Raw genomic sequence first — 12943 nt, forward strand, 5'->3', positions numbered from 1 at the left:
GATGTTGCAAACGATGTGCAGAAATTAAGGTCCACTAAACAAGAATGAGATAATGATTAGATCTATTTCTTTTCTAGACGATTGACCAATAATTATATATCTGATACCTAAAAGAAAGACTCACATTAGGCCGTGTTTTCCACAAGCATCGCACGTTTCAAAGTACTGTACAGCCAACGACGTACTTTTTTTGTCGTGTGGTCATTGTTTTAAAGTAGGAAATGCAGCATTGAATTTGTACAATACAAGCTTCCACAAACAACAATGTAATAATAACCAAATAACTTGCCATGGTGATGCTGATTGGGAAACAAATATGGGCCAGGGTCCATTCCCCTCCTTTTGCAGGGAATGGGTGCAGGAGTAGACCATTCAGCTCATCAAGCCTTCTCTGACATTCAAATAGATCAGACTGATCTTCTACCTCAATGCCATTACCTTAATAGTGCTGCTGGGATTTGAGAGTTGTTTGTCATCTAAATGGAAGCATGTCCTGGAAGTGGGTATTCTTCTCAAGTGGAGACAGATGTCCCACCCTCTGCCAATTAACTCAGCTCTGGGTGACCACCTGCCCCCCACTTTCAAGACAGGAGGATAGGGGTGGGGCTATTGTTTCCATGTAAAATCCCAGCCAATGTATGTTATCTAACATTTCCACTCTTCTATGTTAGTGGCCAGATGGACCTTGGTGCTCACACTGCAGGGTCTGATCATGACTTACTCTAACGTCACAAATGAGCAACTCTTCCCTGTCCATGAGTCATGTGCACAACTCCAGCACAGGGATATAAAACATTAAGTGAGATCTGTTGTAATCAATCTCTGCTCAACTCTGTCCCAAAATTTCCAAGGGCCTCTGCAGTTTGTATGGTTCTGTTAATCCCTACTATTCAGAGGCTTGCTGTACCTAAGATATCCCTGCATCTCCAAATATTTTTAATATGTAGGAATCTATCAATCTCTGCCCCGAACATACTCAATTACTACTTTTTTTCATTTTTTAAGAATTATCTTTGAAATAGTGCCAGGAGATCACTTACATCCACACAAACAGAAGATGAGGACTCAGCTTAACATCTCATCCAATGGACAGCACCTCTGACTGGTCAATACTGCACCAGAATATCAGATAACAATCTGTTCCCGAATCTGTAGAGTGGGAAGATTTGCAGCTCTGAGATGAGAGTTCCACCACTGGACTGTGATAACTGCTTATGCCTTAACTTAATTACTTTGTAAAGATTTTAATTTAGTACCAGATAATGACATTCATTTTGAAGAAGCCGATCGAGAATTCTCACCATGGCTAATTAAGTAAATGGTAACAGTAATAGAGTCATAGCTTCTTCTTCTTTCGTTCTTTGTACAATACTGGTTTAACCCACAGTATCACAGCTCACCTTGGGAAGAGCAAGGAAGCGGTTCCCAAATCTATCCCAGCTAGAACAGTGGTCAAACCCTACACTGATGACACCACTCTGACTCACACTGGCAATCCAGCCAACTCAGCCAGCTGGCCCTTAAGGAGTCCAATATGTTGGAAGAATTTGCCTGGAGTAGGACATGAATCATGCAACTGGAGTTTCTGGCTCAGAAGCAGGGACACTACCCAATTTTCCACAAGACTTCTTTGAGCCACGTACACCAGAAAAATTCAAGATTCAATCATTCCTGTGGTTAAGGTTGTTCAGCTTTGTTGGAGTGCTGTATGGTCCAATTGTTATTAGTACAATTGAGTTAGGAAGGAAATTAAATCAGGTGGGTACCCTCTCTTATTTGTTACCCAGTGACCCTTGCTGAAGTTGAATATTGGTGGATGTTGGGAAGTTTGGGCAATACATGATCAGGTTCATCTATGACACCCTCCACCACTAGGAAACACTCATTATACTGAAATACATTTAAACCAGTACGGCTACTGTCTTAAAGTCATGATTCAAATCAAAAAATGGCTTTAAGTATTTTCTGACTGAAAAGCCACCGAATGAGTTTTCAAAGACTGAACCAGCATTTAGTGACTTGAAACGTTGATTTCTAAGGTGGCTGATCATTTGCATGACTGTATCTTATGCAATCCAATTGGAGTTAAGCCTGTCTAAAAAAACTGAACAGTGACAATCACCTTGAAGGAGTATGAATGGGTTATCTTCTAACCCATTCACAAAGTTTCCAGAAAATCACTTGATTGTTCAACTGGATAAGAAACAAGCATGAACTGTAATTATCTCATACAATAAACACTGGCTGAGAGATGAATTTACCCAGCTATAATCTAATTATGTAAACCATGGACCCAGAGTTCACTAACCATGACCATGTTCAAGTACCTGGTCAGTTGGAGATACAGGATGATTTGACTCTTTTGTGTTGAAGAAGCTGCTTTCTCTGATCAATACAGAAGCAGAAGTAATGCCCAAGAAGTAGATTCCCAGAGTGGAACTTTCCCTTTCTCCATTCAGCCTGCAAGCTTGAGCGCTGTCTCCTGTTAGACCGTCCATATGGCAGTCAGAGTATTGAGAGCCAATCCAGAGGCTGCTGATTCCATAAGAAGAGATAAATTGTCTCTCAAGTTATTTAAATTGTGTCACACGAAATCTAGTGGGATTTTTGAGCTCAGCCTGAAATTATTCAAGTCATCAATCTCCAAGATCTGCATACATTTAACTTTTATTGGATTTTTAATAAGACCGTTTAATCTGTCCTCCTGCTCTGTGTCTGTGTGTGAATGTCTGTTTGTGTTTTGAAGCTTGAGTGCATTTGTGTGTGAGGTTCAGAGACGTTTTAATTATTTTTATTAGACCTGGTTAAGTACAATAAATATTACTCTCTTCCTTTAAAAAAAAACAAGGAAACCTGTCTATGTCTATCTTTCACAGTCAAAACATGTGAACAGCCACTTTACTGAATTCACAACCATGTCCATTTGAAAAAGCCTGTTGTGGTCAATGAGGAATAATTAAAGAAAGGAGCCCTTCTGCCCCTCATCACTTGATTGTAACACTATAAACAGATTGTTAACACACACAAATAGTTTGCTAGCACATTCACTACCTTCAATAAAAGAAGAAAATGAAGAAAAGTGGATGTGAAATAAGCAGTTATTGCAGCTTGTTGTTTTAGATCAATGTAATACAGTGTAACTTACCTTGATGCAGTTCCTTAACATAGTACCATATTGCTGGAATATCCAAGCTTCTGACTTCACATTGGTCTCTACCATGAAGCTGAAAGGACTACAGATAACTTTTCAATCCAAGTTCTCATTAATTTTTATATAGTTCAGCATCCTAGTAATTAACTGTTATATTTGTGGACTTTTTCATTCGTTCATGGGATGTAGGCATTGCTGACTAGGCCAGCATTTATTGCACATCCTTACTTGCCCAGAAGACAATTAAGAGTCAACCACATTGCTGTGTGCCCGGAGTCACATCTAGGGCAGACCAGGTAAGGATGGCATCTTCCTTCCCAAAGGACATTAGTGAACCAGACATGTTTTCCTGATAATTGTCAATGGTTTCATGGTCATCATTAAATTCTTAATTCCAGATTTTTATCGAATTCAAATTCCACCATCTGCCATGTTGGGTTTCAAACCCAAAACATCGCCTCAGTCTCTGGATTAACAGTCCACTGATATTACTACTAGGCCAATACCTCCTAACCAAAGACAGCACTAAAATCAGCCCTTTCCAAAATTCTAGAATAACAATAATCAAACAAGATAAAGCAGCCATACATCAATACAAGAACAAATAAAATTGTGCTGCCTGGCTTCATAGATCAGAGCTTGGATTTGCATTTAAATTTCAATATCCAGTCATGCAGTATAACACAATTTCCTGGATAAATGTGCTGCTGCAAAGTGACAGACTATTCTTGATCAATGGCACCAAGTTTTCAAATGTTCCAACTCAGTGAGAAGCAGCAATTTGACATTTTGTTCTAGATCAAAACCATTTCAACTTCAGCCCATCATCAGTGCCCATGGGCTTCTTGATCAAAGAGGTATCACAGCCAGGCATTTATATCCACGTTTTAATACACACATACGTACATTCCAGGGAGGAATCATTGGCTAAACATTAGCCTTCTCTCCTAAGCCTAGGGAAACAGGGACCAAATGTACCACCCCAGGTTTTCCTGTCTGTGATTGACTAATTCAGTACAAATTGAGGATCAAGTTTAGGACTTTTCTGCACTGTGTGACTATACCACCTGTACGCACTGGGCCATTATGACATTATGACAATACAAGAGAGTAAAACATGCTATATGACCACTCAAACAGTAGACACATAGATTGAAAACATGTGAATGGCAAAGAAAATAATTAACTTAAACAGTAATGATTTTCAGCAGTTAAATCATTAAAGGGAAATATTTATAAGACTTTGTAATTCGTTATGAAGATGAATTTTTGGTTTAGTACAACCAAGTGTTCTATATTAAAACAACATTAACACTGATAACTCCAGTATCATTGGCAGGAGCATAATATAGATGAAGTGATGCTGCAGTGTCTAGGTAATGGAAACAGTCACTGGTGGTGAAGCGAAGGGGAACAAGTGTGTCCAGTTGTAAATCTGTACAAATATCACTGGGGTGAATGTATACAACCATCAGTGGTGGTAAATGCAAGGAATCTTCAGCAGTAGTGGACACATACAATTGTTAGTGGCAGCCATTGCTCTTTTAAACACAATGGACAGTTCACACAACCAGAAAGTATATGTTTTGAACATGACTGAAACAACACAATCTATTTTCTGTATTTCTCTGAACTTAGTGAGAAGATCTCAGCCAAGTGATAGTATAGATGTTACAATTAATTTCAGAACTTTTAATTTAAAGAGAAGAAAATCAAACAGGACTCCTACTCTTGATCACGATACAGAAACCTTTTACAGCGAAACTGTGGTTGGATGTTGAGTGACCACAGGATTGGTTCAGTTGTGATGGTCTCCTTAGTCAAAAAACCTGTCAATGCAAGAATCCCAGGGGAAAAACTATAAAGAAAAGAGAAAGAAAACATGGCGAGACCAAAAGGCATCTTGGAGGCAGTGACCACATCTTGTGGAGAGTACATTGATCTGTGTCATGTATAGAAATACAGAAAATAGGCGCTGAAGTCGGCAGGTTGACACTTTGAGCCCGCTCCACTGTTCATTATGATCATCACTGATCATCCAATTCAATAGCCTGTTCCTGCTTTCCCCCTATATCCTTTTATCTCTTTAGCCAAGTGCTAAATCCAACTCATTCTTGAAATCATACAATGTTTTGGCCTCAACTGCTTTCTGTGGCAGACAGTTCAGTTTGGAGCAGTGTTTTTTAGAGCAGTAAGGCTGTGCTATTTTCTGGGTCTGTGGATAGTTAAGGTACAAAAATTGCCTTTAGTAGAGCAATGTGCTTTTCTTGTCGGATGTAGGAGATTAGGGAGAGTTTCCATGTTACAGATGATTATGTCTGCAGTAAATGTGTTCGGTTCAGAATCCTATTAGATTGCATGGATTGGTTGGAGTGGCAGTTAGAGATAATGAGGAGTTTACAGAATCTAGGGGGTGTGATGGAAGTGAGTTGTAGAAAGGGAGAAAAAAACACAGATACAGCCAGGTATAGGGGTTATTGCCAGGAAAGGTAGGAGCGGGAGGCAGGTAGTGCAGGATTCTCCTGTGGCTATCCCCATCTCAAACAGGTATGCTGGTTTGGAAAATGCGATGGACTGTCAGGGGAATGTTGAATTGACCATGGTACCAGGACAGGCTCTAATGTAACAATGGGTACATCAGGTTCCAAGCGGTTGATTGTGTGAGGGGACTGTCTAGTCAGAGGCACAGACAGTCATTTCTGCGGCCAACAGCGAGAAATCAGAATGGTGTGTTGCCTCCCTGGTGCCAGGATCAAGGATATCTCAGAGAGGGTGCAGAATATTCTCAAAGGGGTGAGGGACCAGCAGGAGGTCATTATACACATTGGAACTAATGACATAGGAAGAGAAAAGAATGCGATTCTGAGGAAAAATATAGGACGTTAGGCAGAAATTTAAAAAGGTGGTCTTCGAGGGTAGTAGCGACTGGATTATTCCCAGTGCCACGAACTAGTGAGGGTAGGAATAGGAGTATAGAGCAGATGAATGTGTGGCTGTGGAGCCGGTGCGGGGAGAAGGATTCACATTTTTAGATCATTGGAATCTCTTCTGAGGTAGAATTAGCCTGTATAAGAAGGATGGAATGCAACTGAATTTGAAGGTGACTACTATACTGACGGGGAGATTTGCTAGAGCTGCTCAGGAGGATTTAAACTAGTAATGGGAGGTGGGGGTGGCGGCTGTGGGAGGTAGGGCCCAAGGAGATAGTGAGGAAAGAGATCAGTCTGAGACTGGTACAATTCGGAATAGGAGCAAGTCAAACAATTAGGGCAGGCAGAAACAAAGCAGAGAATGAGGTAGAACTAATAAATTAAACTGAATTTATTTCAATGTAAGAGGCCTAACAAGTAAGGCAGGTACACTCAAGGCATGGTTCGGAACATGGAACTGGGATATCCTAGCAATACAGAGACGTGGCTCAGAGAAGGACAGGATTGGCAGCTTAATGTTCCAGGGTATAGATGCTATAGGAAGGATAGAAAGGGGACAAGACAGGAGGGGGAATGGTGATTTTGATTAGGGATAACATTTTGGCTGTACTCAGGGTCAATATTCCTGGAATTACATCCAGGGAAGTTATTTGAGTGGAACTGAGAAGTAAGAAAGGGATGATCACCTTATTGGGATTGTACGATAGACCCCCCAATAATCAGCAGCAAACTGAGAAACAGATTTGTAAGGAGATCTCAGTTATCCATGAGAATAATAAGGTCATAATGGTAGGGGATTTTTAACTTTCCAAACATAGACAGGGACTGCCATAGTGTTAAAAGCTTGGAAGGAGAGGAATTTGTTAAGTATGTACAAGAAAATTTTGTGATTCAGTATGTGGATGTACCTGCTAGAGTAGGCGCTAAACTTGAAATTCTCTTGGTTAACTAAGGCAGGGCAGGTGACTGAGGTGTCAATGGGGGAGCACTTTGGGGCCAGTGACCATAATTCTACTTGTTTTAAAATAGTGATGGAAAAGGATAGACCAGATCTAAAAGTTAAAGTTCTTAATTGGAAGAAGGCCAATTTTGATGGTATTAGGCAAGAACATTCCAAAGTTGTTTGGGGGTGGATGTGCCAGTAAAAAGGGATGGCTGGAAAATGGGAAGCCTTCACAAATGAGATAATCAGAGTCCAGGGACAGTATGTTCCTGTTAGTGTGAGGGGCAAGGATGTTGGATGTAAGGAATGCTGGATGACTAGTGAAATTGAGGTTTTGGTCAAGAAGAAGTAAGCATATGTTAGGTATAGACCGCAGAGATCGAATGAATCCCTAGAAAAGTATTAAGGCAGCAAGAGTATACTTAAGAGGGAAAGCAGAGGGGCAAAAAGGAGACATGAGATAGCCTTGGCAAATAGGGTTATGGAGAATCCAAAGGGAATTTTATAAATACATTATGGGCAAAAGGATAACTAGGGAGAGAATAGGGCCCCTTAAAGTTCAGCAAGGCTGCATATGTGTGGAACTGCAGGAGGTGGGGAAGATACTAAATGAGTATTTTGCATCAGTGTTTATTGTGGAGAAGGATACGGAAGATATAGAACGTGGGGAAATATGTAGCGACATCTTGAAAAATGTCCATATTACAGAGGAGGAGGTGCTGGACGTCTTAAAATGCATAAAGGTGGATAGCCATAGGTAAGGTGCCAGAAGACTGGAGGTTGCCAATGTGGTGCCACTATTGAAGAAAGGTGGCAAGGAAAAGCCAGGGAACTATACATCGGTGAGATTGACATCGGTGAGGGGCAAGTTGTTGGAGGGAATTGTGAGGGACTGGATTTGTATGTATTTGGAAAGGCAAGGACTGAATAAGGATAGTCAACTTGGCTTTGTGTGGGAAATCGTGTCTGACTAACCTGATTGAGTTTTTTGAAGAAGTAACGAAGAGGTTTGATGACGGCGTGATCTATGTGGGCTTCAATAAGGCATTCGACAAGGTTCCTCTTGGTAGACTGGTTAGCAACGTTAGATCACATGGAATACAGGGAGAACTAGCCATGTGGATACAGAACTGGCTCAACGTAGAGGACAAAGGGTCAGGTGGAAGGTTGCTTTTCAGACTGAAGGCCTGTTACCAGTGGTGTGCCATAAGGATCAATGCTGCGTCCACTGCTTTAAGTCTCGTATATAAGTGGTTTGGATGTGAACATAGGAAGTATGGTTAGTAAGTTTGCAGATGATACCAAAATTGGAGTTGTAGTGGACAGCAAGGAAGGTTACTTCAGAGTACAACGGGATCTTGATCAGATAAGGCAATGGGCTAAGGAACGGCAGATGGATTTTAATTCAGATATATGTGAGGTGCTGCATTTTGGAAAGACAAATTAGGGCAGGACTTATCCACTTAATGCTAATGTCCTGGGGAGTGTTACTGAGCAAGGAGACCTTGGAGTGCAGGTCTGTAGTTCCTTGAAAGTGGAGTCACAGGTTGATAGGATAATGAAGAAGGCGTTTAGTCTGCTTGCCTTTATTGGACATTGCATTGAGTATAGGAGTTGGAAGGTCATGTTGCAGCTATGCAGCAGGGTCTAGGCCCGAAACGTCAGCCTTCCTGCTCCTATGATGCTGCTTGGCCTGCTGTGCTCATCCAGCTCTACACCTTGTTATCTCAGGACATTGGTTAGGCCACTTTTGGAATGCTGCGTAAAATTCTGGTCTCCCCGCTATAGGAAGGATGTTGTGAAACATGAAAGGGTTCAGAAAAGATTTACAAGGATGTTGCCAGGATTAGAGGGTTTGAGCTAAAGGGAGAGGTGGAATAGGTTGGGGCTGTTTTCTCTGGAGTGTCAAAGGCTGAGGGGTGACCTTACAGAGGTTTATAAAATCATGACGGTCATGGATAGAGTAAATAGACAAAGTGTTTTCCACCAGGTAGGAGAGTCAAAAATTAGACGGCGTAGTTTTATGGTGCGAGGGGAAATAGTTAAAAGGGACCTAAGGGGCAACTGTTCCATGCAGAGGGTGGTGCAGGTATAGAATGAGCTGCCAAAGGAAGTGGTGTAGGCTGGTACGATGACAACATTTTAAAAGGCATCTGGATAGGTATATGAGTGGGAAGAGTTTAGAGGGATATGGGCCAAATGCTGGCAAATGGGACTAGATTTATCTAGCACATATGGTTGGCATGGATGAGTTGGACCAAAGGGTCTGTTTCTGTGCTGTACATCTCAATGACTATGACTCTAAATGGTTTACCCCGTATTCTTGGACTGTGACGCCTGGTTCTGGACTACTCAGTCATTGGAACATTCTTCCTGCATCTATCCCATAAGATATATGAGCAAAAATAATACCATTCGGCCTGGTGAGTCTGCTCTGCCATTCAATCACGGCTAACAAATTTCTCAACCCCATTCTCCCGCCTCCTCCCCGTAACCTTTGATCCCTAAGACAATCAAGGAGCTATCTATCTCTGTTTTAAATATACTCCATGACATGGCCTCCACAGCCTTCTGTGGCAATGTATTCCATAGATTCACTGCTCTCTGGCCGAAGAATTTTCTCCTCATCTCCATTCCCTTTACTCTAAGGCTGTGCCCTTGGGTCCTCGTCTCTCCTGCTAATGGAAACATCTTTCCAATGTCTACTCTACCCAGGCCTTTCAATATTCTGTAAGTTTCAATTAGATTCCCCCTCATCCTTCTAAAATCCATCGAGGATAGACCCAGAGACCTGAAACGTTCCTCATATGTTAAGCCTTTCATTCCTGGGATTATTCTTGTGAACATCCTATGACACGCTCCAGGGCCAGTACATCCTTCCTGTGATATGGGGCCCAAAATTGCTCACAATATTCTAAATATTGTCTGACCAGAGCCTTATAAAGCCTCAGAAATACATCCCTGCTTTCATGTTCTAGTCCTCTCGAAATAAATGTCAACAGTGTATTCGCTTTCCTAACTACCTACTCAAGCTGCAAGCTCACCTTAACAGAATTCTGGACTTGGACTCTCAAGGCCCTTTGCACTTCAGATTTCTGAATTTTCTCCCCATTAGAGTTTCCTCTCATTACCTCTCATTCCTGCAGTTGGGATTTAATAACCTCACTGCATACTTTAAAAGAGATGTTACCAAGTCTATCTTTTATTTTTCCACATCTTTTACTGAACATGTTCCTAATTTTCAGATTTTTTATACGCAGAAGTCTAATATAAAACCGTACACTTCTATGACTTACATCACACTTAAAAATCTAAACATTGTCTGCAAGTCTGGGAGGAACAGAACATGCTTTTTCAACTCTATTCTTATGAAATGCTTAAACAATCTGATCATCAGGATGTCCATCTTAGAATGTTAAACCAAGATTGCTTGCAGAGGTTTTTATCATAATTATCTTGGGATTTAGCTTGGAGAAGAACTTGCTAGTGGTTGTTTTCTTTCCCTTTTCTTTACAGTTTTTCTTTAGTGATTCTTGCAATATCATATTATAGATCACAGTAGAGCAGCATTTATATTAGCATGACAAAAGCAAAATGCTATGTGTACCAGAATTCTGAAGCAGAAACAGTATCTGCTGCCCTTCTTCTGGACGGTAGTGGTCGTGAGGTTGGAAGGTGCTGTCTGAAGAACATTGATAAATTTCTACAATAGTAAGTGTGACTGTTGGCATTGAATACTTGGCTGATAGTCAATATTTAACTCTTACTTTTGAAATTTGGATATCAAATTCTTTATTTGCATAGGTGACTTGCCACCTGGATTGTTGAACAAGCTTACTAGTTTTTTATGATCAGCTATTACTTAAAATGCTTTCATAGAAATAAAGATGAATGTATAACACATGATTGAGAGTGTTTTGCCTGCAAATACTGCTACTGTGAGGGCATTAGTGATCTGCTTTGATAGGTTGTCTATCTTATCTTTTTGCATGAGGACAACAGTCAAAGCAACTGGGCTCGCATCCATAAGTAACTGCTGGTTTTCATGGTATAATGATGATATAACTGATCACCCAACTCTGATATCATTAAGAGAGAAGACACCATTCTAGTAACAGTACGTAAATAGAGAGGTCCCAGACATTACACTAGAGAGCTACATTAACAATCTGATGTACGGATGTATATAAAGAGTACTACAGTCATTAAGGTGTTGAAGAGCCTTTCTTATTGATAGAGAGCAAGCAACCTCAGGGACAGTGTATGTGCAGACACCCACATCCTAAGATACTGGTATCCAAACTGGTATCTCAATGTGCAGGTAACAATTTTGGCTTAGTGCACAAGATAAAGTAATTTTTCTATGATTGAAATAGGACTCTGTGCAGTTTGATCTGGTGTACGGACCGTTTGTGTGATATACTCCCCTCCCATTTTGTGGTGTCTTTGGTCAGATTGGATAGGGAGGCAGAAAGTGTTGTGAGGTCAGGAATGAAGCAATTACAGTACATGATGATTGTTGATAGAATCTGGACTTCCTGCACATTTGTAGGATCTGCAGCATTTGCAACGGCTTCAGCTTTCCAAAGACTGGGTGATACCCCTTTACTACTAAACACGTGAGTGAAGAATCTGATTCTGCTTTCATTGAACAAACACTTGTCCTTATTGAAGATGAGGTTCTAGTTTCTAAGAGGTTGTAGGCATATCTTGAGTTACTTTCAGTGTAACTATAGATGAGAATGTCATCATTGATGTTCAGTATGCCTTTATGTCCTGGAAGTGTAGACTGGATCATGAGCTGAAATACCTCAGCTGCTGAATTCACACCAAAGTTGACCTTCCTGTATTGAAACTGTCCAAAGTGAGTGGAGAATACTGTATGATATCTTGATTCTTCCAAGTTTAATGTGATAGAAGATGCATTGAGGTCAACTTTAGCAAATCTTATATGAATGTTTCTGCAATCATATGCAGATAGGTTGTTGCATGGAAACTGAGAAACATATTGTAGTCTCTAGATATCAAATAGAAGACAACATTCATTCTCATGTTTTTGAATACGAAATGTTTCAGAAGTCCCATGAACTTTCAGTGGTTTGTCACCGTTGTAAGGAAAATTGCTGAATGCTCCTGTATCTGTGAGAGGATTTGTCTCTGAGCAGCCAATGGCCACTTTCCAATTGACTAATTTTGTGTCCAAAGGAGATGACAGAAGTATATCCAAGATCATTGGCTTCTACTTTGGCTGCATTGTCTAGCCGTTTGCTGTCATTAGGATGGATAGGAATGTTGAAAACAAAACACAACCAGATCAGCAAAAGAGATAGTAGGAACTGCCGACGCCGGAATCTGAGATGACAAGGTGTAGAGTTGGATGAATACAGCAGGCCAGGCAGCTTCAGAGGAGCAGGAAAGCTGACATTTCAGGTCTGGACCCTTCTTCAGAAAAATTTTCATTTAGCCTTGTTTCTTCTTCAAATTTGGGAATGTTACATTTGCTCCCCACCTACAAATCATTGAAATAAAATTTCAACAGCTGGGGTGTATGTACTGATCTTTGCGGTACCCCAGTAATCATGGCTTGCTGATGTGCGAACGATACATTTAATCCTACTCTCTGCTTTCTGTCTGTCTGTCTCTTATCCTATGTGCTTTCATTTTCTAACGAGCCTCCTGTGGGAGATCTTTATCAAATGCTTTCTGAAAATATAAGTATACAATATCCATTGACTCTCATTCATAATTTTGTTAGTAACATGGGAGTTGAGTTTAAGAACCACGAGGTTATGCTGCAGCTCTATAAAACCCTGGTTGGATCGCACTTGGAATATTGTGTTCAGCTCTGGTCGCCTCATTATAGGAAGGCGGTGGATGTTTTAGAGAGGGTGCAGAGGAGATTTACCAGGATGCTGCCTG

General features: G+C 40.8%; 1 protein-coding gene across 1 annotated transcript in view; it reads right to left on the bottom strand.

Moving 5' to 3' along the window:
• LOC109936088 (Wnt ligand secretion mediator) overlaps positions 1 to 12943 on the bottom strand; it is a 137562-nt gene that overhangs the window by 76057 nt on the left and 48562 nt on the right. The gene's annotated exons all lie outside the window — the stretch shown is intronic.

The sequence above is a fragment of the Rhincodon typus genome, chromosome 10 (genome assembly GCF_021869965.1).
Source record: "Rhincodon typus isolate 14 chromosome 10, sRhiTyp1.1, whole genome shotgun sequence".
Taxonomy (NCBI): Eukaryota; Metazoa; Chordata; class Chondrichthyes; order Orectolobiformes; family Rhincodontidae; genus Rhincodon; species Rhincodon typus.